The 27749-nt window shown below is 44.8% G+C and overlaps 1 protein-coding gene across 1 annotated transcript in view; it reads left to right on the top strand.

The window, feature by feature from the left end:
* Positions 1–27749, top strand: part of LOC138599219 (plexin-B2-like) — a 180961-nt gene that overhangs the window by 37709 nt on the left and 115503 nt on the right. Inside the window, exon 2 of the mRNA XM_069670723.1 lies at positions 19454–19511. The gene's annotated coding sequence lies outside the window, so the exon portion shown is untranslated. The remainder of the gene's footprint in view (positions 1–19453; positions 19512–27749) is intronic.

Raw genomic sequence — 27749 nt, 5'->3', positions numbered from 1 at the left:
TCCGGTTGGTGGTATTGTAGCTCTTTCATCGCACACATCCTGTTCTTCAATGACTTGCAGCTTGTGATCTCTAGACCTCGTGAGACGAGCGTTTAAGTGGGTTTGAAGCGTCTTGACGGTGATTGATACCAGCAGGGAGCTGTGAACATCCAGCTCTGAAACAAGACGTCAGCTGTGTGCGGAGGGGAAAGAGACACGGTCTGACTCCCGGCGTGAAGTCAGCGTGACGGGAGGAGAAGTTGTGTTGACAATGTTCCTCACAGAAACTCCTACATGCTCCCTGAAAGCATCTCTGTTGTGTTGACTCCGCTCGTCTCTGTGCAGCTGAAGAGCTGCAGGCTTCAGATTACAAATCAGACCTCTCTGGTCGCAGATGATTCACGGAATTAGTCCCACAAACCTCCAGAGCATTCAGCGCTAAACTGCACAGAGATGGATGGAACAGTTATCATAATGTTATCACGGGTCTTTTGCTGCGGTGCATCCGTCTGTGAGCTCTTTTTCTGGTCTAATTGTTTTAAAACTGCCGAGTTAGACGTCTCAGAGGAGCAGAAATTTAATGAGAGCTGCTCAAGGAACCTAAATGAGCTTTAAGCTGAAGAAATGTAGGTTTGCTTTTCTCTGAGTAACGTTTGATGTCGACATGGTCACTTCTGGATGTCCTGGTGCAAAAGAAGAGATTAGTTGGAGCCTCAAATGTCAAATAAATGAGTTATGATGGACTAAAGATGGACGAACAAACATGTTCTGTACAAGAAATCTGTACGAAGGATTTCTGTGAAATAAACTCTCATTTCAAACAATAATTTCAACAGTGCTTTTATCCTCGACAGCTCTAGGAAATGGTTTAAACCAATGACTGTATATACAGATGGACAACGCATCTCCATCTGCTCCCATTGTACGTAATTGATGCCAAAATAGCCCCTGTGATAGGCGCTGCCATCTTGCGCAGTAGAGATCGGCGGGTGGAGCCGCCGTAGCCACTTCCGCTAACCGAAACACACACTTGACTTACCGAAAAAACAGCAAGGATCCTGCACACCGGCGTGTTTAACAGCTGAACAGCTTCTCTGTGTTGGTCTGAGGTTAAAGTTCACAGGTATGGAAACTACAATAACTGTAGTGATTGTTTTAGTTACGTCTCCTCTCGCCGTTCGTCCTCTACTCTGCTAATCTGGAACAGATCGGCTGCAGGAGCCGTATTTGTCAACAGAGCTGTCAATCATCATTTTGACAGCATCAAATAACTAATTAAAAATAAACTTGTCAGAAAATGTTGAGTTTGCAATCCTGCTTGTTGCCGTCTTGATTGTTGTAAGGGTCGTGGCTGCAATGGCGATCATGGCGGGGCCTGTCTGTTGAAAGAAATGGAAAAAGAAATATTGATATAAAATATTAGCAGCAATTAAATCCAATGTAATGATGATTTGTCAAAGTGATACACAACAAGACAAAATATTGTTTTCTATAAATCGATGAAAAAAACTGTATTAAAAGTGCGTCTAAGGCTGCTGTCACACCTACAGTCCGTTTGTTTGATCCGAATCAAAGACCAAATTGTTCCAAAGTCGCTTTTTGCCTCCAGTTTGGTTTGTGTTCACACGGCAGCTTTTACCGGCGGACCAAAGGTTCTGATGCTCGAGGAAACTGCTCTCTGATTGGTCAATATTTCCATGTGGGAAAAGCCCCAGAGAGAGCGCACTCTGATCGCGGACTTTAATGTTTTGTTGTTGAAATTTCCACTCCTTTAATTTTCACTGAACAGTTTGAACACCTCCCTGTTCTGCCCATATTTCTATTTCTTCGTCGCTCCACCACCACCTGTGTCTTCTCTGCAAGTGTCCGCACCCGTTATGAGCGGTTTTTCGGTTCACTACATGTATTTAGTTTGGATCGCTCTCACACCTTTATTGAACCAAGTTCTTGTCCACTTGGAAGCGAAGCGAGACCCTTGTTTTCAGGCGGATCAGAGTTCGCACCAAAGATCGTGACTGCTTTCACACCACCCCGAATCGACCGGACTATCCGGCTAAACACACCGGGGTTCGTTCAAACAGCTCTGCGTGAAAGCGACCTTGAACCCCAAATTTTCGGGTACTTGTTTTGTGTTAATGCAACTTCAGAGGTTAAGGTAATCGGGTTCCTTCTTTAATCTCGCACCACATTGAAGAGATCTTCCCCTTCGTCTTGAGGTCACTCAGAAAAGCCTCGTTTCATTCTGAGAGGTTGCCTCTCTCTCCTCTCTCCCTGCAGCACTGCCGTGTTTTAAGTAATACCCAGGATATATTTGTCCTCTGGCTCTGCTTTTATCCTCCGTCTGCCCTGAGACCAGCCTGGAAGAGCGCCGTCCGGCTCCTCTGCGCCTCAAGGTGCCAAATAATTTATGACTTCTGGGAGTTTCTCTTAAGTCCAGCAGGTTTTTGTTCCAAACAGAGAACAACTTTAAATAGGATTGTTGGCAGCCAGAAGTCTGATCACAGCGAGCGAGTGATGGCCGAGGCGCTGGTATTGATCAACCTCGGCAGATATATTGTGGTCATTTCTCTGCGATGGGCACCAGCAGAAATCTTTCTTATTGCTCCTGTTGTAATTCAGATGACAGGCTTTAATGAAATATGATGCGTCCCTGTCTCCATGTCTGTAAACTGCTCAGACGTTAAATTAACATTTTGCACAAAGCCGAGTTTGACTCTGAGAGTTTCAGCAAAGCTGCAGAGATTTCTGACTCAGCCGCAGAGACGGGGATCAAAGCAAACTCAGCTGTGAGACTCTGATTCAGCAAACCACGAAAACAAGTGAACAGAAGGAGCGAGGAGGTCCAACATGTGGCAGAGCTTCAGACAAAGGACAACAAACCTCCATCACCTCACTCTTTATGAGACGTTTAAACTCTTCAATGGATTTAAATCTGTGCAGTTGTAGATCTATTTGCAGATTATTCCCTAACAAAGATGCATTAAAGGGCCAGTTCGCCGATTTCCAACCTCAGTCCTATCATGCTGTTACGGGGAGCTAATGCCATCATGGTAGAAAACAAATTAAGAGGACGCTATCCGCTTCTCCAGTGGGCCCTGGAAAACCTCCACATCATCTAGCAGAGGCCAGGGAGCTCAGTAAACTACACTTCCTCAATCGAGGACGCCGACTCCGATGTCATGTCTCGTTCAGAATCGACAGGTTTGAAACGTAGACTGCAGACCTGAAGATTTTTAGACGATCCACCGGTATATTCTCGTCGTGTTTCTGTCCCGCTCTGAGGCGTTGCCTGCAGCCAAACGGTCGTATTTCACTCCAGCGTCTCTCGCTGGGCCGTTCCATTCAGAGGGAGGGGCGCAATGCACGCTGGGTGTTGTAGGAATGTAGAATGGGCGAAACCACAAGCTGTTTGTACGACTTTCTCCACAGCTCTGGCGCCAATTTCAAATATTATCGCTTCTGTCGATTACAGAGAACACCAGCTGTGACTGACAGGCGAACGGCTCCTTTAAAGGAATTAAAGTTTTCCCAGATCAGTCTCAACCCGTCGAGAAGAGAACGTTTTAAAAAAATTGAACCTTAAAAGAAACAGACAAAGTGAGGATGTACCCAGGATACAGACACCCGAGGCTACACTTGAATCTGACACAGCTTTCAGACAAGAGAGAGTTTATTTAATAACGTTTCACTTGGGTGATAAAGAGTCGTGTAGAATTTAAAGATGTATTTTAGTGGCTTTCAAGAACGTTTAAGTGTAAGACTCAAATTATTAATTGATAATCGATCGAGGGAGCGACAAAAAATTGACTTACAACAGTATTGAGATAAAGGAGATATATCAACTCCACTTATCCTGTTCAGGGTCACGGGGGGCTGCAGCCTATCCCAGCTGTCATTGGTCGAGAGGCGGGGTTACACCTTGACTGATCGCCAGTCAATCACAGGGAGAGACGACCTTTCACACTCACGTCTAGAGTCACACATGAACCAACACCGATGAAAATTTTCCAGCAAACATACCAAATATTTTCTTATTCCTGCTTCTTAAATGTGTTTGTGTTCACTTGTCGAACACGGTGGCGGACTGGATGTCTCTGTTTTCAGCTCTTATGCCGACAAACCGAGACACTTGGAGACGTCACGTTACGACTTATAATTCAGTGGTTTAATAAAGAAACTATCTGAGAATGAGACGAATCATTAGTTTGAAGTGTGGGTTTGGTGTGTTGGTGCGTTAAAGCAGATACTTTACTGCGGTTGCTTCCTTATCCATATCCAAGAAGAGGATGATTGATGGTAGCGTTGGATAGTTTGGACTCTACGAGTTCGTTTTACCAGCGGTGCTTTGCGTTCGTTAAGTCAAACTTGGATTTATGGACATGGGCATTGGCTTTGACTCCAGTGTGGCTCAGAAAGGGAATAATCGACCTCATGACGGTCGTTCAGATCGATTAAAGAACCTGCAGATCCACCCGAGGACAGGCAGAGACACCAAACACAGATTCATAGATATTAAAATGTATTCTTCTTCTCCCTCTGCAGCAGCAGCCCGCACAATTAGCTGCAGCCTCCTCTGCACTCCTGATAGATCCAGATTGATTGTTTGATATTAAAAATGCTCAGCACCACATTGAGATCTGGTTTAAGGAAGCAAAGGAAGCAAACTAAGCACAGGAGACAGATTGACAGCCCCGGAGACGGATTAAACGTGGGGGATATTCTGCCTGTGAGTCCTGCAGTCGTCTAATGAGTTTGCGACGGCCGGAGGGAAGACGAGGTGGTGGAGACGGAGAGGATTTAATAAGACCACCAGCAGAGAGACAGAGAGAGATGAAGAGCAGCCGGGTAGGACTTAGCTTCACCTCCTGAACCTCATTATGGAAATAGGCTACATTTCTGATTGCCTGGCTGAATATGTATTTGTTCCTGCTTACAGGTGTGTGTATGTGTGGGTGTCTGCACATTCAGTCTGCAGAATCAGACCTGTAACTGTGCTTTTGTGGTCCTCCTGTGTGCACTCAATGCCAGGATTTTATAGTTTCATGAAAACAAATGAGTCATCAGCAGAGAGGGGGAGCAAAATGTGTCTCATTTGAGTTTGTTATCTTGTGTGACTTAAAGAGTTCTGGTCCATCAGCCGGTTCGCCTGTTGATTGGTGCGCACACAAGTATCTCAATAACAACTGTACGAGTTGCAATGAATCAATCATCAAAATTATTAAGATCAGAGGTCATAAAAAGCTGAGTCTTAAGCTTCTTCTTAAAGGTGAAAGGGACTCTGCGGACCGAATGGAGTTTGGTAGCTCGTTCCACCACCGGGTGACGACTGAGGAGAAGAGTCTAGCTAGAGACTTAGGGCCCTGTTGTGACGGGAGCACCAGGCGTCTTTCATTTGCAGAGCGTAGTGGGCGGGACGGAGTGTAGACCTGGATGAGGCGTTCAGGTCGGCAGGAGACTTTTTTGCTGCTGTTTCATTAGCGAGCAACAGGGTTTGAACTTGATGCGAGCAGCGACTGGGAGCCAGTGGAGGGATATGAGCAGTGGAGTGACGTGTGCCACTTTGGGTTGATTGAAGATCAGTCGTGCTGCTGCGTTCTGGATAGGGATGCACGATATTATCGGCACGTTATCGGTATCGGCCGATATTGGTTTAAAAATTAGCTATCGGACGTCAGCCAACACGCCGATATCCGCCGTTATAATAAACTGATAAAATAATGGGCTGCTGCTGCATGCTTGATTAAATGCCCGACCTCGGCGCAATGTCCCACGGAACGACGAAGACCTGCGGGGCGCAGCGTGATGACGTCACGTGTGTCTACCTGCAGCATGAGAGAGTTAGAAGCCAAAATGTCCGTGGTGTGGAAGTTTTTCAAAGTGTCCGAAATAGATAGAAAACTGCTGTTAGCAATGACTGCTCAGCTTCGGTGATGCGAGGAGGAGCCAAGGCAAAGTCTGTCAACACTACAAACTTGATTAACCATCTCAAGACCCGTCACCCCGACCGTTGTAACAAATGTGATAAGAGTATCACCATTATACTGTACGCTAATTCCAATACAGAAGAGAGTTGATTATCTCTGCAATTAGGTGTGCAGGAAAAAAATATCGGTATCGGTAATCGGCTAAATGAGCTGTAAAATATCGGCATATCGGATATCGGCAAAAAATCGTGCATCCCTAGTTCTGGATCATCTGCAGAGGTTTGAATGTGCACGCAGGAGGGAGCCAGTCGGGAGTTGCAGTAATGAATGTGTGATATCACGAGAGCCTGTACCAGCAGGTGTGCTGCATGCTCTGAAAGGTAGGGTCTGATCTTCCTGATGTTGTACATGAATCGACATGACCGAGCAATCGAGGCCACATGAACCTTAAAGGTCAGCTGGTCGTCAGTTGTGACGCCCAGGTTCCAGAGACTTGGTGGGTTTGAGTTCAGTTTTGCTCTTATCGGTTTAATCCTCTGAAATGTCTTCCAGCAAAATGTAATCTGTCAAGCTTTTCGGCACATCAGGAGTATAAATATCTGAGGAAGTGATTAAGGAACGTGCATTTATTATTGAGCAATGAATGCGAGGTGAAAATTTGCACACAGCAGCTAATTTCAAAAAGCCCAGCAGCTGTTTATCATCACAAACAGAAACACGCGTCTTAAAATGTGAAACACGCTCACACACTCTTCTGTCCACACACACACTCAGTCAGTTAACCTTTGACCTCTCCCTCAGCAGCCGGCCGGTTCATTGTCGGAGTTAAAGGGTCACGACCCCGAGAAGCCCCTGATTGATCCCTGGCGACTTTTCACACTGAAGCTCTGTGAGTCAGATAATGCTCCGACATGTGTTCCCTTGTAAACATGAGCCGCTGAGCAAAGTCATAAACCCGGAGGTCTTTGTCTGGGAGGACAGAGGGCACTGAGCTTGTTCAAATGTCTGACTGGTCTCAGGTTTTTAAGGGCTGGTGCTTCTGTTTGTACGGATGTTAAATAAGTTAAGGATACAGAGCAGACGATTGTGTTTCAGTGTAAACCTGTAACAGAAAAGTAACGTGTCGTTTTCCCAGAAATAGGGCTGAACGTGAACTTTTTTAATCCCCTTTTTCTGACTGCTGACGTTGGTTCGATGCTGCCCATGATGCCCCTTTCACACATGCACTCCACTCCTGAAAATGTCCCCACATTGAACGCAGACAGCCCGACTTTATGCAGACCTTTTCCTGCCAGCCTCTGAGAATAAAATGTCCGCAGGAAGTCGGGGTGATTCAATGTGTGAACTTAGCAGGTAACAGTCAACCGCACGCTAGTGGGCGGGGTGAGGACATTTATAACGTAACCAGAAGAGCGACAAATAACAGGACGATTAAAAACATTTGAGGTTGAAGAAGAAGGATCGGCAGAGACGATGCAAACTGGAGAGACTTCCACAGCATACTTTTAACATCCTGTCCTGCCTCATGAGACCCCCCCATCCCCGTCCAATCGGGAAAATTTCAGGGGCAAATGTTCTGGAAATTGTCAGGAGTCCGATACCTGGAGCGGCGATCCTCTAGTTCCTCACAGGGAGAATCCAGAGATGACGCGTCCTGAGCGGGAAGAGCGAGCTCCGAGGGACTTACAACCACAGACTGAGTTTTGCAAAAAGGCAAGAATTTGGGGCGTGGGAGATAACGTGGAAGGTAAGACAGAGCAGGAATTTGGGCGGATCGCCACAGTGTGTGAAAGGGGCTTCAGACACGCAGCCCCACTCTGGACTCTGGACATTTTAGAACCATCATTCATTGCATTGAGCTGCATCATAAATCACTTTGAACAACACACTGCAGACCACATGATTCTGCGGGCGTGATGAACCAGAATATTGCAGAAGACGTTTGCTGTGTTGCAAAGTGTTTACTGAGAGCAGCAGCAGTCCGAGGATCCTCCAACTTTATTAACGGTTTCCTTCTTTAAGTTGTTGTTGTGGTTTTAAGAAGTATTTCAGCTCGTTGCCCAACCTTGTTTCTTCATCTTTGGCTCTCTGGACGTCCACCACTCCCTCTGACAGAGTCCTTCCCTTTACTGTACTGTACTGTAGTGAGCTGTACTGTACATGGGAAAAGGGAAAGCCCCCCGTGGTCTCTGAGGAATACTGCATGGCTTTAGTATGACGTAGGACGAGTTAATTAAGAACAGACTTGCAGCTCTGCAGCCCTGCAGAGGACGGATGACCTCTGAAGGGAGCTTTTTCTGCCATTCTTTCCTTCCTCTGTCGACAACTTTGACCAAACAAGCTTGCCGTAGCTTTGGATGCACAGGAGAATGATATGTGTGTTTTCTTCTACGTTTTACCTCCGAATAAAGTGACATTTCTACAACCGTCCAATCACCCGATTCTTTCTAGTTCCCCCGTCAGACATCGATGCGGGAACGTGGAAGCATTTTCCAGATTTCACTGCTTGGTTTGGTGTGTAAGAAGTTTTATTTTTATAGGCCTTTTATGCCTTTTATTTAAAGAGAGATGACAGTGGATAGTGTCGGAAACGGGAAGAGAGAATGGGGACAACACACGGCAAAGGGCTGACGGTGGGAGTCGAATCCAGGTTAGCCAAATCGAGGACTGTAGCCTCTGCACGATGGGACGCACGATTCAACCGCTAAGCTACACCGGCGCCCCAGAGTTTTATTTTCACAAGCAAGCACCACACCATCAAGAGGGTGCGCTTGGACATGGAGAGGTCAAAGTTCTTGCGGTCAGCGTTTTGGGGAAGCTTCACTGGGGATCCGACGTAGCACCCGGGCACGACGAACCCCCTCAGGACCCTACAGACAGGAGGACGGGAAGAAACCAACAAAGAGCAGGAGTGGTAGAGAGGGAGGGCTGCACAATGAGAGCGAAAGAGGAGGGCATCTTATCCTGCTTTTCCAGCATGTTGCTAAAGATTGTGCCAAAATATTCAGATTCAGGTTTACGGTTTTCCCGATGGTGTCATGTTTAGCTTTCCTTCTGACGAATGATTGACTGAACTTTGGGTGAATCATGTTGAAAAGCGAGCTCATGATGACAGTAAGGTTAGTATGAATGTTGTAAATCCCTCGTTAATAACTCGCATTGTTAATTTGCTTTTGCATATTCTGGTTATCAAAGCATTCAACCGTGTAAGCCAGTGGTCGGACACTCGAGGGTCCATGAGGGGATTACCAATAATTTATTCCCACTATAATTCCAAACGGGGCTCATGGTTGAGTTTGTGCCAGTGTCTGGGTCCTTGACGTCACCATTAGGGACTTAATATTTAGGATATGAAACAGAGCTATATTGTAGGTAGATGTTTTAATGCAGGGCCGTAAGAATAAACCGAGCAGTCATATTTCCTTCTTTGCCTCTCTGCATCGTCTAACCTCTGCTGACTCATTCCAGCGTTCCGCTCAGACTTTGTTTATTGCCTCTCTCTGCCGAGGATTATGGGATTTTCTTTTTTCTCAATGGACTCGGTGATACATAACAGAAGCAGCCGAATCAGAGGTTTAAACGTGCCGCACCATGTGATGAAAAGCGTCGGTGCGGTCAGGCTTTGTGTTTCCATGACACGCCTTCTTATTCCTGCATCAACATTTCTGCTTTCATGTCTGACACACGATTGTTCTTGTTTTTAGAAAGCCCTCGTCTCTGCCTCGGGGAAATGACAGCAAATTTTAATACAAGTCTCTTTTTTTTTGTCCTGCATGAGAGACAAAAAGTCTTTGTGTTCACTTTGGCATGAAAGTGTTTGCCAGCGGCTGACACACAGGAGGATTGTTCAGTCAGACGCTGGTAGCTTTGCTTCTTTATCACCAAAGACGAGGACTTCTTCTTCCTCCAGTTTATCATTGATCTGAAGCGATCTGTGCAAACTAATCACACTGGGCCTCTTATTGATTTTAAGTCTGGAGTCTCTTTCTTTGAGGAGTTAACCAAGACTTTTAATGACTTTGTCCATTACCCAAAGAGCTCCATGTGTCCCCTGGTGATTGTTGGTTCCACTGCTTTATGCTTCCACGTTTAAACGCACAAATATTCCTTTTATTAATTCAACCACCTTCTTTAAAGGGCCGGCGTTGGGATATTAAACGGTATCTCAATCTTTCATGAAGTTTCCAAACAGAAATGTTGGCTTTCTCTTGTGCTTGTTTCTCAATTCTCGCCTTTCAAACTGTCGGCTAGTCGGGCCGACTGGGGACAATGTGTTGCAAGAACGGGTCACAAAACCCAACTGGGGTGCATATTCCCAATGCTAATTGAAAAAAGCTACATTGAGAACAAGGCTGAATATCCAAACACATACGACCGCTACATAAGAATAAACGAGAAAAACTAGAAAGCCTTTGTTGTCATTATTACGGAAGCCCAAAGCGGACATGCGTCCATACTTCTGTCTCACTCCAACCTCTCCTCCAAATAAGGTCAGTTATGCTTCCCCAAAAAAACAAGATGGCGGCCTCAAAACGTTAGTCCACATACCAGTGGGTAGTGTAGCTACGTCCACTTCAGCCACAAAGCAAGGCCCGTCTTCGTCTGAGCCTGGGCTCAAACCAGGAAATGCTTCACATTAGGTGCACAGCATTCAGGCCTCCACAGTAACAGAGTAAAACAATCTTGCATGATAGATAACGTATAGCCTAGTAGAAATGTGATTAATGCACAGAGAGAAGCAGTGGAACAGGAGGGACAATGGGAGTGTGTGTGCCAAATCAGATTCACACTCCTTCAGTATCACTGCCTATATTTTCTGCATCTTTAAATCTAAACAGCGTTAGATTGAACATGGAGAAGCAGCATTTAGCTCTGCAGCAGCTACAATAAGCTTCCAGGAGACGTGACTTCCTCCCACCTTGCCGACCTTTCATGTACATGTAGAGAAGTCGGTCCTCCTCTGATGAGCACGCGTTTGAAGTTGCAAAAATGCTCAAAGCAGTTGCAGTACATCCGTTATAGTCTGGTCTTTGTAGGATACGACCATGTCGCCAAGGTTTACAGGGCAGGTAACGGTCCCTGTGTGTCCCTGATTTGTCTCCGGACTGGATCAATCCGAGTTTACAGACATCAGGACACCTTGTAAACCCACCGTTAAACTTCAAGATCACATTAAGGTCGGAGCAGAAGACGTATAAATGTCAGGAGGATTAAATGAGGAGAGAAGTTACAGAAAACTTGTAATAAATACAACCAGGTGGTTTCCCTTTAACTTTCCCTTTCAGGCTTGAGAGATAAAATTCCTCTCCCTGTCAGCTGTCCTGTTCTTCCCTCCCCGCTGACCCCTGGGTGAATCTGCTCTAAATGTTAAGTTACGCCTCGTGGTCTCAGAGGACTGTTGATCAATGTTGTGGTATTCAGAGGAGAGTTTTTGTAACAGAGGTTTCTTTATTACAACACACCAAACATTTCCTTCTGTTGAAGCTGCGTTCAGGGCTTCAAACACGGAGTCTGTTGCAGACTCAGCGTTGTTCGTATCAGTTGTATCCTCCCTAAAGCAGCAGGACAGAAGTTGTTCTATTACTGGAGACTCACTACTTCACCCGATGACTAACAAACTGCGGTGCATTATTTATGAAGAGACTAAAAATAGATGGAATCTGCCCTTGCATTGTGTTTTTTCTCCTGACGAGACAAATAGTTGGTTTGACTCAGGCGGGCGGTCAGCAGGACGCCGGAGTGGAAATCAACACCGCTGTTAGTCACTCAGATCCTGTTTGAATGTCAGGAAAACATTTGTCAACAACTCAGCTGATAACACTTTGTGATGTCAGAGCAAACAGCTGCAGTAAGATGAAAGGAATTTGGGTTTTCCTTGGATAGCTGTGATCCATAAAACATTCAGACCCTCTTTATAAATATACAGAAAATAAGGCGACACAACCTGACCCAGTTGTTCTGTGCTGTCTGTGTGTTGTTTGTGTTTTTCTGGTATGCCTGTTGGTCGTCGCATTTTTTAAACCATTGACAATCAAACTGGTCCTTTTAGGTCAAAGGTCTCCAACAGGTCGCTCACGGCCTGGATTTTAGTAGCTTGCCAAGAAGTTCGCACTCCATCCCGCCCACTACGCTCTGCCAACGAAAGGCGCCTGGTACTCCTGTCACAACAGGGCCCTAAGTCTCTAGCTAGACTCTTCTCCTCAGTCGTCCCCCGGTGGTGGAACAAACTACCAAACTCCAGTTGGTCCGCAGAGTCCCTTTCACCTTTAAGAAGAAGCTAAAGACGCAGCTCTTTATGAACACCTCTGACCTTAATGATATTGATGCATTTAATGATGATGACATCGTCCTACGTCACCATTTAACCTGTTATATCTTAACGACTCAGGGCTTTTCAGAGCTTCCAACCTGCAGTCGAGTAGACAACATTTATTTAACATAATTTAAACCCTAAAGGTACAACTGGCCTGAAACTAATAAAGAAATGTCCATCATCGTTTTCAAACCAAAGAAACATCTAAATAGATGCACGTCACAGAATCATAGGTGTCCACTCCTGTCGCTCTGGTTTTGGTCTCCACCAACTCCTGTGGAAGCATCCCACTTTTAGGCTCCTTTGTGTTTGCCAGCAATCGGCTCACCTGTCTCTGTCTTATTTATCCGAAGCAGGTCGTGTACAGTTGATATTCTTAGAGAGCGTCTTTGTTGCAAACTCTAAACTTTCAGCCCTTAAAACTTTCTGAGCTTTGTATTCCTCCAGCGCTGCAGCGGAGATGCCACTGATACACCAGCGTGGTGCATTCGTGGCCTCGGGCTCGGTCCATGTGGTCACAATATCCTGCGCCCTGATACCATCTTCTATCTGAGTTGCAAATCATTTGTCCTCCATACTTCGTGTGCTCTCTGCTATCTAAGAGATCAGAATAAAAACAGCAGCCATCTTTAACAAAAGCATCCTGTTGCTTCAGTATTTTACCAGCCTGAAATATATTCCTTATCTTGTGGAGCTGCTGCCGTTACGATATGTTTTCAGATGACACCTGAAAAGCACAAAAGAAAGTAGGTCATAGTATCCGAGTCCACGGCAGTAGATGACGGCTGACAGCAGTAGTAGCAGCTTTCACATGCTTGGAGTATGTTCCCTTGTCTTCAGTTGGGAAGTGTTTTTTTCCAGCTTTGGAAGAAGTTTTTTATTGATCAGAACTAGTCCAGGTTCATTCTACACGGACAGCAACTCATTTTTACAACTTAACACCTTATTAAAAATATAAACAGACGATTTGTAATCTCATATATCAGTGATTTCTGTGAGAAGCACACATGTAGACTCAGTCTGGATTACCCTCTTTAATGGTTATTTCTAACTTCCACACTTTAATTGAACTTTCTTCTTCAGCTTATTAAGTTTTAATTCACAATCTACTTTAATCTGATCTCTTTGCTTTGCTTCAGTCCCCCCAACACACCTGCACCTCTGCTCGAGGGGCGCGCACTGGACCGCCTATAGTGTGTGTGTGTGTGTGTGTGTGTGTGTGTGTGGAGGGGGGGTGAAGGAGCGGAGGGGCGCCTAATCAGTGACGTGCCTCTGTTATTGATCATATCATTTACACATAAACAAACTGCTGTTAAATACAGAAAATGCTGACTCGAAATAATTTCTCCCTAATCACCTCTGGTGTGGCGCCCCTATGCGCCGCATATAGTGCATACCCACTTCTTGCGCCACTGCCTCTGCTCTCTGCACAGCTGCTGGCCCCGCCCCCTCTCTCTGTCTGCTGTGTTGACTGTCCTCTGCAGCAGTCTGTTTAATTAAGTCACAAAAGTTAAATATTTTCTCACATATTTGACACGTTACGAACATTTACATCCATTATGGCTAATTTGTCTGGGAGCAACGGGGGAATGTCTGGGCTTAGATAAGCAATGAGGGAGATCTCGGCTATGACTTCCTTTGCCGTGTGTTTTCTTACTCGTGATGTTAGACGTGAGAAGTCATTAGTAGAGGACAGACGATGTCTTGGCCAGATGTTAGCTGCTCTTATGCAGATTTTGTGTTAATGGAGATTATTAAAAAGCTGAGTCGCTGTCGGTTGGCTGCGTTGGGCTCCAGGATTTCTGTATGGCTGCTGCGTTTTGCCTCTTTTCCCGCGTATGCTTCAGGGTATTAAAGTCTCGTCCCTAGCCTTCCGGTTCTGTGATCAGACGCAGAATCTGTCGATAGAGACGATCAAATTATCACTCATTACACATGCTGCACAGGCGGAGCCACTTTAACCACCTGATGAATGGAAACCTGATTTGAGGTGGCGTTTTTGCACGGTGATGCTAGAAAACTGGTTTGCAACCAAAAAGAGGCTGCACACTTGCTTCAGTTTTTGCTGTGTGTGTGTGTGTGTGTGTGTGTGTGTCTGTCTGTCTGTCTGTGTGTGTGTCTGTGTGTGTGTGTGTGTGTGTGTGCAGGCTGCTTTGCTGAGCCAGGTTGAGCTGCTGCTCTCAGAGCTCTTCAAAGGGCTGCCATAAAACCTCTGGATCTTAATCGGATGCTGCTCAGACTCACACGTTGTAATTACGTCCCAACAAATTCCTGTCTGCGCACTCCTGTACAGAGGAAGTGTGTGTGTGTGTGTGTGTGTGTGTATGTGTGTGTGTGGGAGCTTGGTGGTCGTCTTTGTGCACAGTCGATCTCTTTGGGGGTTTATAAGCTGCATGTTAGATCACGTTAACATTGTTTTTGGGCTATTGATGTTTGTGTGCAAAGCTGGTTTGATATTTACACAGATGTTTGTTTGAAAGTGTGTGTGTGTGTGTGTGTGTGTGTGTGTGTGTGTGTGTGTATGCAGCTTATCTCTTCCATGCTCTTCTCACCAAGTTTCTTTGGTCTCAATTGGATGTGAAAGGAAATCCCATGTCTGCAAGGCTTCCACTGCAGGCACAGACCTGTGTGTGTGCGTGTGCGTTTCTCTGTGTGTGTGTGTGTGTGTGTGTGTGTGTGTGTGTAAAGCCTTTACCATGCCACAGTGGATTAACCACACAGTTTGAGCAGAAACACTGAGGCTGTGCAGGAGAGATTCAGAGAGGAGGAAACGCACAGATCGAGGATGAGAGGAAGAAGACAGTTTAACACAACACGTGTCGCTCCAAGAGAAAGAAATCACCACCGGCGTTAATTAATCCTCCATTCAAGAAACTCTTGATGGTGTGTGTGTGTGTGTGTGTGACTGTCACACTCCTGCATTAATGTGTTTAAGATAAGACGATGCCTTTGGAAACATGCACAAGAAGAAAACAAAGGCTTTTCAGGAACATAATGAAGGATGGCTGCTTTTTAATTTGAACGCCGTCAGTAGAAGAAAATGTGAGCCGCTGTTTAAAGGAACACGCTGTTACAGAGCAGCAGCACTGAAGCACCTCGAAGACTCCTTTAGGGTTAACTCCGAGTTCTCTACGAAGGTGGCTCACTTCTTAGCGGGGCAGATCGCCATGGTAACTTGTGCTGAACGCCTAACCTGCTCTGGAGCTGGTTATGTTGGAGAAAAGAGATCAACCTGAACTTGTCACCTCCTGCCGACCAATCAGGTGTCTTGATTCAGGAGCTCTGTGAGAGAGCGGTCAAACACTTCTGCTTTATGTATTCATCCAGCTTTACTGATGAACATCTACAACAGAGACTGATTGAAAACAATGACGTACTTTTGTACTATATGAAAGTAAGTGAAGAAGGCACTTCCTCTTTAGCTTCACCTTTAAAGCCAAGAGGTTATGTCCACCTCTTATACACCGTCTGTGACATCATGTTGTTGGTTTCCAGGGCTTCTAGTATTTAGCACTTTAGCAGTTGTATAATAATTGCAATAGCTCCATAATTTCCTGTATTTGTTGCTTTTAATTTTGTTTTAATTTTGGACGGAGTGAATGGAACGTGTCCAAACGCAGCTGCCGTGCTTTCTCCGGCTTCATCGAGTCCAGCGACAGCCCGGCTGCAGAGATATGCTGCTTCCACGCTGGTTGCCAAAAGAGTTCATGCTTAAAACTTGAGTGACAAACTGTCCGTCATCCACCAGGCAGCTTATAAAGATGTCAGTCAGCAGCAGACTTTACACCGAGTGCTGCCAAACCTCATTGGAAAAAACAGCTAAAATTACTCGCTGGAACTGGAAGGCGATTTATCCTCCCTGCTCGGGCTGGATCGGATCAATAACAGCATTAATAAGGAGACTAATTACATCCGGCATTATTGTCTTGGTAATAACTGCTCTTGTTTTTAAATGGGTCAGCAGATAACCAGTCTAACCAGTTAAACAGCGTCTCGGTTGTAACAGTGTGCTCACACGTTAGCTCAGCATACAGTGCGGTTTCATAATGTTTCATCATTAATTGCACATTGTGATGCTGCTCTTACCTCAACCTGGCAGCCGCCCGCCTCCTCCCCGCTGCTCGGCGAGGCAGCGGCTCTGTGCGAGTCATTAAAGGCGCGAGAGAGCGAGCTCCAGCCGGCTGCACCGCCCTGCTCTCATAGCTGGCATTTCTCAGATAAGGAGCAGCCAGGATACTGTGATTTACAAGGCTCCTCTCCTCCCTCTGTATCGCTGCATGTGTGTGTGCGTTTAGGGTTTGATTTAGAAGACTCAAAGTGTAATAAACTATCATGAAATACAGCAGCTGCAAAAACACATCAACCTGCAAATCACATCACAGCTCTGGACGCTTGTTCTCCATCTGTCATCCTGCAGAGGAGCATCAGCTCGCACGTGTTCGACCTAAATCTCCCGTTTTTCCCTCCCAGCTTTTGTATTATGTTTCTCCCCCAGTGTTCCCTCGGCTTGTCGGGTGTTTACTTCACTCCCATTCCTTCACACACTTGTTCTTTCTCTCGGCAGCAGTCATTCGATACCGGCATCGATAGAACAGGGGAGGGGAATTCCAAGAATGCAGCCGTTAACTCCTTCTTTTATTGGATTTCCAGCCACCAGGGCGTTCCTGAAAACCAGCGCTAACGGAGTAACTTAATACTGAGCTGGAGAGTGTTCATTAGGCCTCCGCTGGTTTGAAGCTTAAACCAGCAGTGATGTCATAGAGGACACGCCCACCCTCAGTGCACTTCTACATCACTGCAGGAGGGCAGCAAAAGCAGTCAAAGCTGGTGTTCTCTGTAATCGACAGAAGGAGTAATATTTGAAATTGGCGCCACAGCTGTGGAGAAAGTTGTACAAACAGCTTGTGGTTTCGCCCATTCTATATTCCTACAACACCCAGCATGCATTGAGGCCCAGCGAGAGACGCTGGAGTGAAATACTACCGTTTCGCTGCAGGCAACGGCTCAGAGCGGGACTACGATGAGAATATACCGGTGGATTGTCTAAAAAATCTTCAGGTCTGCAGTCGACATTTCAAACCTGACGATTCTGAACGAGACATGACATCGGAGGCGGCGTCCTAGATTGAGGAAGTGTAGTTGAGCGAGCTCCCTGACGCATTTTACGTAGTCTGGCGGAGGTTTTCGGCGGATAGCGTCCTCCAAAGGCACAGAGCCATAGACGCATTAGCTCCCCGTAATAGCATGATAGGACTGAGGTTGAAAATCAGCGAACTGGCCCTTTAAGTTATCCTTCATAGGAACGAGTTTGTGATTCTTTAATTCAGAAAATATCTTAGAAATCAGACAAACAGATTCTGTTGACGCAGCAGTCGTAGTAATTTCTAGGAGCAGCTCTTCTTGGTGATGTTGTTTATATGCCAAACACAGAAACGACACGTGCTTTATCGACCCAGTATTCTGTCAGCTATTAGCTGTAGCTGTTCAATATGATGATTTAACTATACTTTTTTTTTTTAAAACCACACAGAACACATACTCATCAGCCTTTATGAATGTTTCAGACGCGATCTGGATCTTCAGTTATCAGAGAAACGAGCTGAGCTACGGTTAGCAGCAGCTCGGCTCGCAGCCGTCAAAGCCCAGCCAAAGAGCATTGGAAAAACACTCATTTTTAGCACGAAAACACTTTGATTCGTGTTTTCACTGGTTTAAATCACTGGGTCCACTGATTTTGGAGGGGAGCGATAATTCGGCTCCGTTTAAAACCTTAAACTGAAGGAATCCAAAGCTTAAAACAAGCTCAGCAGCTAGAGAAAAGTTGTGTTTCCTGTTGCTGTCTGTTGTCAACATCTGCACCAGGCTAATCATTACACCTTTACTGAAAGGAAAGCGTGCCCTCCCTCTGAGCTCTTCTCAGGGGTTACGACTATTTTGGTTGAACTTCTAAAGCAGCAGCAGTAGGAGGAGACAGTTCAAGGAGCTTTACATGAAATCATTTACATGCTATACTCTCATGAAGAAGAAATAAATAGCTGTAACAGTTTGTTCCTCCTTGGCACTGAAATGCTTTTGTTGTTCGTCACTAAATGAACATCCTGGCGTCTTTAGGGAAATACACGAAGATGTATAAACAGCCTCGCTTTTCAAAACAACAGCGTCACAAACGAAGCTGGAGTGATCTGCGGTTTAATGAGATATAGAAACACGATCTCTCGCGGCTCCTGAAGGCTGCCAGTTTATTATGGCCCAAGGACGTTCTGCGGTGCCGTGCAGGAGGTTGTGTTTACAGCTGGAAGGATGCAGGATCGATGGGCAGGTGGTCGGATGGAAGCATAATATCCAGCTAATTAAAGATTGAATACGTTGAGATCCGTCCAACTGTCCCCTTTATTTCCTCTTTATTAAGCCTTTGTGAAAGGACGCAGATGTTCCTGGATGGGTGGGAGGTGAACGAACGAGCAGATTAAAAAGTAAATGAATTGAAATCGTGCTTCTTTTTCTTGAGTGTAATGGTAGTAAGAAGTCGGTCCAGCATGGGGGGAACTCAGAACGTTGAACACCATGAAACCAGCTCAACCAGCAGGAACTTTGAAGTGTTGAATCTGCGGTCGATCGCTCTGCCAGATGTTAAAGCGATCTGACTCACGGATGATTGGCGGTGTAGGTGGTTGATTAGTCGAGTCCGGATTACACGGACCACTAAAGTCTGATTAGGCTGAGTCACTGAAAAAGTTGGGGGCCGAGCGGAGCCGCCATTAAGCGCAATTATCAGATCCCGAGCCGGTGCGTGGGAGGCGTCTCCTCTGAAGCCTCCTCAGTTCGACGCCGTCTCTCCGCATAATTAACCTTCTTTAAACGGCAGTTTTGTACCTCATGGCTTCAGCTGAGTTAATTTACATGTTTAAACTGTAATTGAGCGCTCAGGCTGATGAAACACTCACAGAAGCCCGGCGGGACGACGCTTCTGAAAGATTGAAGCAGAAAATATTAAACTTTGGGTTTCACACAGCGGTGCAGCTTTCATGTTCAACCTGCTGCAGTTCAAGTACTCAGCAGCGAACGCGTGAAGCTGTTCTGCATCAGTGTTAATGAAGATGTTAACCTTGTGTAAATCACTGTCGGTGCCCTGTTAAGAGAATTATTGAATTAAATTCTCTTTGTTTTGCTTTATAACCTTGAAATCTGAATCTGACGAATGAAATGAATAATGGATGTGTCTTTTGTTTTGTTGTAGGAGAGGAGAGAGAGGTGGTTCATGTCAGCAGAGTTCAACCGGCCTGAAATCTGAACAGGTAAGAGAGAGTGAATCTTCTGAATGTTCTGAGAATGTTCCGTGCGATGTTCTGGTAATGTTTTGAGCGGGAAGTTTTTATTTGTTTGTTCCTTTTAATAGCAAGAGAGCGTTCTCTGAAAACATCTTCAGAAAGTTGCAGTGAGAATGTTCAGATCACATTTCGGGAGCGTTTTATAAATCTGATAGTTCAGGCCGTACTAACATCCTGAAAAGATCCTCAGAACTTTGCAATTAAAACGTTTTGCCCAGTTCAGATGACCTGTCAAATCTCCAAATGCAGTTTTAGAACGGAGTGATGTCGCTGTTTCACTTCAGCCAATCAGGGAACAGCATGAATAGGCGTAGACACCCTGTCTCTGGCGCTGCAGTAGCCAAAGACGGCTCAGATCCTCTCTTTCCAAACTCTCTGTCTTCGCCGTTTATTAATCAGTGTTACAGCTAACATTGTGAGCATGTCACTGTCACTGTCATCCACTAACGATAACAGAAATCCAGCTAGTTAATTCATGTAACTTAGGCCTAATACTCAGTTATAGTGTTAACGCAGAAGTAGTTGGGTATGTCAGTGCGTCTCTATGGAGACGGTCAGCTGCGTGGCTTTGATGTGAATGGCCCAGTTTTAGAATGTTTACGATCAGATGATTCTTTTGGCTGTTCCATCCTGTCTCGTTGCGAATCATTGATCTGAACTGGGCTTCAGTTTAAGTTTTAACGTTACAAGAACTTTATTTGAAATGATAAACATCCTTAAAACTTTGAACATTAGATTCTTTCAAACGTAATTAGAACTTGTAGGTAATGTCAGCCCATGTTATGGGAACGTTCCCTGCTCGCTGGGTCTCAAAGCTTGTTCTTCACATAATGCCATCTTGTCCCTGAAGAGATAACCGTCTTTTAATTACCTCCAAAATACTGGATTTTTGGGGCACGTATAGTTATTAAGTGATCTATTTAAATTTCCCAGAGCTCTAGTTGATGAAGACGTTTTACAGATGGAAATTATAACCTCTTAGAGCTCTCTAGGGGACAAAATTGACTTTAAAGCACGTGCTTGTGAGAAAACGACACACTCACATCAACAGATTGAGCAGTGACATGACCCAAACAGAACACCACACACTAACAGATTCATTCACCTGTCAGATGTTAGAGGAATAATCTCTATCTATCCCCAAATGAGGTAACACAACGGTGACTGAGCCTATGGCCCACTGATGAAAGCCTTTCATTTGCAGTATTACAGACTGAGTGTCTGGTGTGACTTCAAGCGGCGCCCAGTTAGTGACGCGTTCTCCATCAGCCAGCAGTGGTTGGTCTGCCAGAGAGGGTAGGCGGAGCTAAGCGGCTGCTTTTCCGCTCTCTGCAAGTGCTGTGAGTAAACAGTAATCTACTATGGCTGAACAAACAAAGAAAAGATGGATGACTACAGATACAACTTCAACAAGAAGTGAAAATCCAAAGAAGAAGAAACAAACTCGACGCTCAGATGAAGCAAACAGTCTGAAAAGGAAAGCGACCGTCAGCCAGGAAAATCAAGAGTTACAACCGGAGCCGACCGTGGACGTCACACATGCAGCACTGTCTGGATATCTGGGAAGTGTGCTCCTGCAATTACTCTTTATCGCCACAGGTGCCGCCAAAGAAAACGAAACTGAGATCTTCGAACTTTAATACTCACTTTGACGAATAAGACACACCTCATTACATTGGACTTAATCGCTGCTAATATTTTATATTAATATTTTTATGTAAAATTTTATGGGGTGTTTTTCAATTTCATTCCACCGACATGCACCATCATGATCGCCATTGCAGCCGCCACCCATACAACCGTAGGCTTCCAGCTACTGCTAGCTACCGCACCGCTAACATTTTTTAGTTGCTGCTCATTCATTGGGACGAGTTACGTCAAATTTCGTTGAGGATTGACTTCTTTTATTGTTTTTGTATTGTTTCGTCTTTTTGTGAGGTAGCCATGTGTCTTGTTATCATACTGTATATCCAGAGTGTGGTTGTATCAGCGTGTCGGGGATCTGTCTAAGAATAGACGTCTCACTCTGAAGCATCAAACGGCTCCTTCAGTCACTGTTCTGTTGTGTAATGAGTATTAAATCCTCAGGGGGCACGCAGCCTGCTGTTTTATTGATAAATTCCTCACTCAGACAAAGACCTGAGTTTTCTGTCTGTGGACTGTGTCATAAAAAAATCCTCTTAAAGCAGTTCATTAAAGTGGAGTTGCTGCGTCGACACACAGCAGTGCAGAGCTGCGGCCTAATTATTTGGCCTTAGAACAAACGTAAACACACATTGTCTCGTGTGAAACCTTATACTCTGTGTGTGTGTGTGTGTGTGTGTGTGTGTGTGTGTGTGTGTGTGTGTGTGTGTGTGTGTGTGTGTGTGTGTAACCTCATGGGAGGCTGTCAGGCTGATAGGAGCATACAGGAAGGCGAGTCTGAGAGCACCTCTGATACAGGAAGTAGTTCAGCTGTAATAATAAAGCAGCGTGCTGACGTTCATCACAAACACTCTTAAGTTCAAAGGCAGGCTGGATATTTCCATGTGACCGTTTGTTTTATCAAAGGTGTCGTGTGTGCTGCCTCCGACAGAAGGTGGGACCTGTTTGAGACTGGACTCTTGTTGCAGCAGCAAACTGAAGTTTGTCCTAAATATCTGCTTATACTCGGGATCTTTTCACTCTCTTCTCCGCTCAGATTCTGGTTTAACTTTGGTTATACCTTTGTACAATTAAAGTTTGAAACTTCATGTTCATGTTTCTCAGTGCAACATTAGTCCCTGTCGTCAAACTCCACCATCTTTCTCCACTGATTCCCCCACTGCCTGACGACGCCAAACTCCCGGCGGTCGGCAGCTCGACACCTCAACATCGAGCAGGGTCAGCGGACAGTACCGCTAGCTGCACGGCTAACTTAGATCTGTAGCTAAGGGAAGCAACACTTAGCTCTGAGCGCCCCCTACAGGCCTGGAGCACTTCCGGTGTGTTGACTGGACTTGCAGCGTTTTTCTTTTGCATGTTCTCTGGGTTTGTGTGTTTGACTTTTGATCGTTTCTGTATTTGCAGAGTGTTTGATGTTAATGCATTTGTTTCGGACTTTTGCAGCATGTTTTTTTCATTGGATGCGTTTTGACTTTTGCATCGCTTCTGAATTTGCAGCGCGTTCCTTCTAATGGAAACCGTTTGTGCCGTTGCAGCGATATTGCTCTTGCTCTTGCTTCAGGAGCATAAGTTTGCATGTTATTTCCCTCCTAACCATTTCTGTTGTCTTCATATCTAATTTATTTATTTTTCTGAGAGCAAGTTTTGAAAAGGGAGAATATTTCCAAAGCCTGAACTACACACACAACAGCACACACATGCTCCCACCTTCCTCTGGGAGGTTTACAGGAACTCTGGTTTGTTTTGCAGAAGGAAGTTCAGGGTGTTTGTATCTTTATTTCTGTGTGGGTGTTTGTGTGTCTCTGAGGGGAGCTGCAGCTGTGACGGCCGGCGCAAAAATGTGAACTCCACTCGCACGCTTATAAACAACACACACACACACACACACACACACTGGGGAAGACAGGGACTGTCAGTATTACTGTCAACAGATGTAAGACTTCCTCTCCTGCCCCAGAAAAGTCTCTCTTTTTTAAAGGCTCAAATGCAGATTGAGCATCTCAGCTTTAAGTTGTCACTGTGAACACTGAGCGCTGCTGTGATGGATTATTCGGTCCGGCAGGCAGAGGAGTCGAACTGGATTGTGGCGTGTAGCGTGCAGAGAGAGGAAGACGGCACACAATTCAAGAGTTCTCCAAATCATCAACTGTCTCCTTCCTCACATTTGTTTGAAGAGGAATAAATGTGATTATTGTTTCTTTTCTAACTGAAGGCACGATGTTGTTCATGTTTAGGAAGGAAAATAGAACAAAAGAATGATCCAGACTTGATCCAAACATTTCACAGAGAGACCGTACGAGCATCCGCAGACACACCTGAAATTGAAACTCCTCCAATATCCTTTTATTCCACCGCCGAGCTTTCATGTTTGCACAGGACTCAATTAACAAAAACGCTTTCTCAATTTCCTGTGCGCTCCAAATTCGCCCTGCAGGAGTGATTCTGCGAGAGCGACTGTCAAACTGTGTGTAGAAGAGACTGAACGCCTACATGTGAGCAAATTGTTCCACGAGGCAGAGACGGATGAGACCGCTCCTGGTTAGTCGGACAGACGGGGGGTGTGGTTTGAAATCCATCCAAGCCAACAGAAAAGGACTTTGAAGTTCACTGGACAGAGATAAAGACGTGTGACGTTAATGGAAGCTAGCAGAGGCTACGCCTGGTACGCTTGGATCTTTTTATGAAGTCATATTGGACATTATTTCTGTCATTAATGGTTAAAATGTTCTCACCTAAATAATAAATAATAGAAGTGTGCAGTCTGATGCAAGAAAGAAGCAGAACTACAACAGTAAAGGATGATATTCCCTCGTTTAGTCGTTTACCATACCGACCCAAATATTGTTTTTAAGACTTGTGTGCATAAAAAATACCTCATTATTTCAAAGTTATCTCCCTGTCCTTGAAGCTTTTCTTTGATGCATGTGAAATATGAAAAGCTTTTACAGTAGCATCATTTTAAAGCAGAAATCAAATGTTTGACATATTTCAATCAGCCAATAAATTAATTTGTATTTATAAAGCGCCAAATAATAACCAACGTTATCTCAGGACACTTTACAGATTGTTATATTATTCACAGACACCCAACATGGATCCACCATGAGCACGAGAAACATCCTTTAACAGGCAGAAACGTCGAGCACAACCAGACTCACTGGTGGACAGACATCTGCCTCGCCTGGATGGGCCGAGATAAAGAGAGAGAGGGAGAGATGGGTAGGGACGGACATTACAGCGCCGTAATGACGCTCCGCCGTCATGCCGCCTTTGCCATTTTTCATTGGACAAAGCAACGCCGGCGTAAAGCCGCCCCAGTGGGTGTTTTTCGTAGCGTTCCGGCGTTTACCTAGCACACACCGTTAGCCCTCTGATGCTGGCTCAGAGGCGTAACGGTGGGGCGTAGTCGTTGTGCATTTTACATAGAAGAGGCAGCTCTTTATGAACACCTCTGACCTTAATGATATTGATGCTATTGATGATGATGATGACACTGAGGATGCTGAAAACAGTGTCCAATCGCTCTTGAAGCTGTTTGTTGGCTCTTACTGACGTCTCTCCCTCCGCTCTCGATCTTTACTCTCAGATGTACATCACTTTGGACAAAAGCTAAATGAAATTGTAAGAACACTGGAAGACAAAACCAACAGAGGGGTTATAATCCTGCCTCGAACTGGCAGTGTGAAAGGGGCTGTAGAGATGGGGACGCTCACACAGCAGCAAAGCAACATATAATACAGATTTATGGGCACAATGCCGATAGCAATGGTACAAATCTGTCTATTATTAGCAATAACAAGTATAGTAATCATTATTGTCAGTCTCAAACTTACGGGAAGATCTAAAGTTAGTAACATGCATTAATGACACATACATGCATACAGATAGAGAGTAGGGGAGGCAGGAGCTCGGTGTCAGGTTAAGCTTATAGCTGCATAATGAGCTGAGCCAGACCTAACTGTAAACTTTATCACAGCAGAAACTTTTAAACCTTCTCTAAAAAGTCGAGACTTTAAAGTAGTTTCCAAGTTGAGTTATGAATCGATGAAGATTATTGTCCCTGTGAGCGCATTTCAAACAATTACACGCTCGCATCATTTAAAACACCGTGCAGCTCTTTACTTCGACTCTTAAGACAGATTATTATGCGGTTTGAAAAATGTTTTATATCAAGTGATGTTTAAACAAGTAGAATAACCTTCACATTAATATCCACCTCTAATTGAATACATTAGCAGAGGAGCACATCTTAAAATCTGCAATGCAGAGATCGTACTCCACAGATCTGACTCCTGTCTCTTCTCATTAGACCTTAATGTATGCCGGACATATCTTGAATATTAGTATATTTTATCTATAATTCAGTATGTCATTGAATATTGTATGACTGCATCTGAATTCAGAGGCAGTCCTGCTGGAGGTGACAGACGGGTACAAACCTATGCAGAGAATAAATACATCAAGAATTAGACACAAAGGGCCGGCGGATGAATGGACGCAGATGTAGGCGGTAAGAAAGTATATATACACGGACTCTGCTAATGAATTAAATCAGATTCCCACAATGAGAGGATGATTATGTCGGCCTTTGCGAGTCGCTCATGGAAACTTTGCCTCGTCTGTAAATGTGCTGATGCACTTCTTCCGTTAGCCGGGGAGAAAAAAAACGGATGATCTTTCTCTCTTATCTCACCTCCTTTATTATATCCCAGCATTCAGATGGGTACAGCGTGAGATGAGAGAATCAGTTTGTATTGAACACGGTTGAATGCAGTGCTGATGAAAGCTCATGCTGATAATAGCTTTTTCATTATGTCCTTAGCCAGGCTTGGCATTTCATTTTCTATCGCAGAGAGAGAAGTTCAGATTTCCACTGCCGCTGCGCTGGGTGGCGGCGGTGGCTGCCTCGTCTTTTCACTGGAGTTCGATTGTGTGTTTGGAATATTATTTCTTATATTGCATTTTTGCTCGATTAAGCTCTGTGGAGAGACTTCGGGGGGGTGTGGGGTGTGGGGTGTGAGGGATTCTGTTTACCCCCAAAAATAGACGTCTGGGATTAAGAAGAATCTGACTGAAGCAGCTGCTTGAGATTAAAGTTGACACTGTAAGCCATATGGCTTTGTAGATTTAATTAATACTTCAGTAATAAGTCTTAATTTCACACATACAGTTCAGCAAAATGGTGCTTTTTAGAAAGGAAGTGGGCAGATCCATGACGGAGGAATTCTCTAATGGAGATTTTAAATGGACGAGTGATGAGACGCTGTTAAACTCCAGAAGTCTTAGCTGCTTAGTTCCCACCATTTACAGGAGCGTTTCCCACATGTCATCACACCTACACGCTAGTACCATACAAACATTGGTAAACGTCATAAACATGTCACAATTTGGTGATCGTTTGGCACCAAAAATACTGGCTTAAGCTCAGAAAAAAAGACAAATTTAATCACTAGTTATGTTAGTTGTTTTTTTTAAAAGACATAGTGCAAACTCCGACATCATGGGTGCAAGCTGTGTGTTTGTTTGACCAATTCATCTCCCTCCACACCCCAAACTGACTTCGTTGCTCTTCATACTTCGTCATCTTGATAACGCCTTTTCTCCAATCTCTATTAATATGGCTGCTGGAGACCCCCGCCTCTGTTTATATGGGTCATACAAACTGTTGCATGGATCAAATGGGCCAAGTTAAATTGAATATGGTTGAGTAATTCCAGTTTGAATGGTGCCTCTATCCGTGCGAATGGTTGTTTGAGAATTCTGGGAACGTATCTCCTCCGCCTCAATGAGGAAAAGAGTAAGACAATGACATTCATGGTTTTCTGACCGAATTGTGACCTTAGGTTTGATTAATACATTGGCCAACATAGTGCTGTTGCATTGGGGCAAAAGTTGGCCAACATTTTTGCTAGACGATCCCTTATATTGTTTGCTGGATCTTCTATTTTGGCATCTGCACCTCCCTGAAATAAATCAAGAGGCAGCGTGTGCTTTGATCTGCGATCCAGCCTCGGACCGGCATGGAAAAATCCACTTACATCATGGGTCAGCTGAGGGGAGGATCGGATGCCAAGTAGTTCATCTCCAAGAAGAAATACTGTTTGTCCATTTTCAGAAAGCTTTATTTCAAGCCCCTCGCTCACATGCTTTTGGAAGGTATTCTTGGAATCTCATAAACTTCTGGTATGTTTGGCTGGAAATGGTTGGACCAAAGATACCTTGGAAAATCCTCTGAAGTCATACCGGGAGATACTTTCCAACTTGTCTGACACAATGAAAAACTGCTGCAGTAAATCTAAAAAGAACATTTTTATTCACTGAAGTCATCGAAGCCCGTCAGAGTAAGTAAATGGACAGCCGCGTCGTAACTCACCATGAAGGCCACAGTGTCTGCCCAGTTCCCACACCCTTCAGTTGCATCAGATTGGAAGTTGAGGAATTTTGTTGACATTGTAAACACTCAGTCCTTCTGATCTGCAGAGATGCCCGTTGGGAGAAGGGTTTGATTAGACGTCTGTGTGAAAGAGTTCATTACCATCCAGCAGATTTCCCTCAAGCCCT

This window comes from Semicossyphus pulcher, unplaced genomic scaffold, assembly GCF_022749685.1.
Source record: "Semicossyphus pulcher isolate SPU_LCO1_2020_fin unplaced genomic scaffold, fSemPul1.0.p SCAF_20, whole genome shotgun sequence".
NCBI lineage: Eukaryota > Metazoa > Chordata > Actinopteri > Labriformes > Labridae > Semicossyphus > Semicossyphus pulcher.
This window is presented reverse-complemented; position numbering and strand designations above follow the sequence as displayed.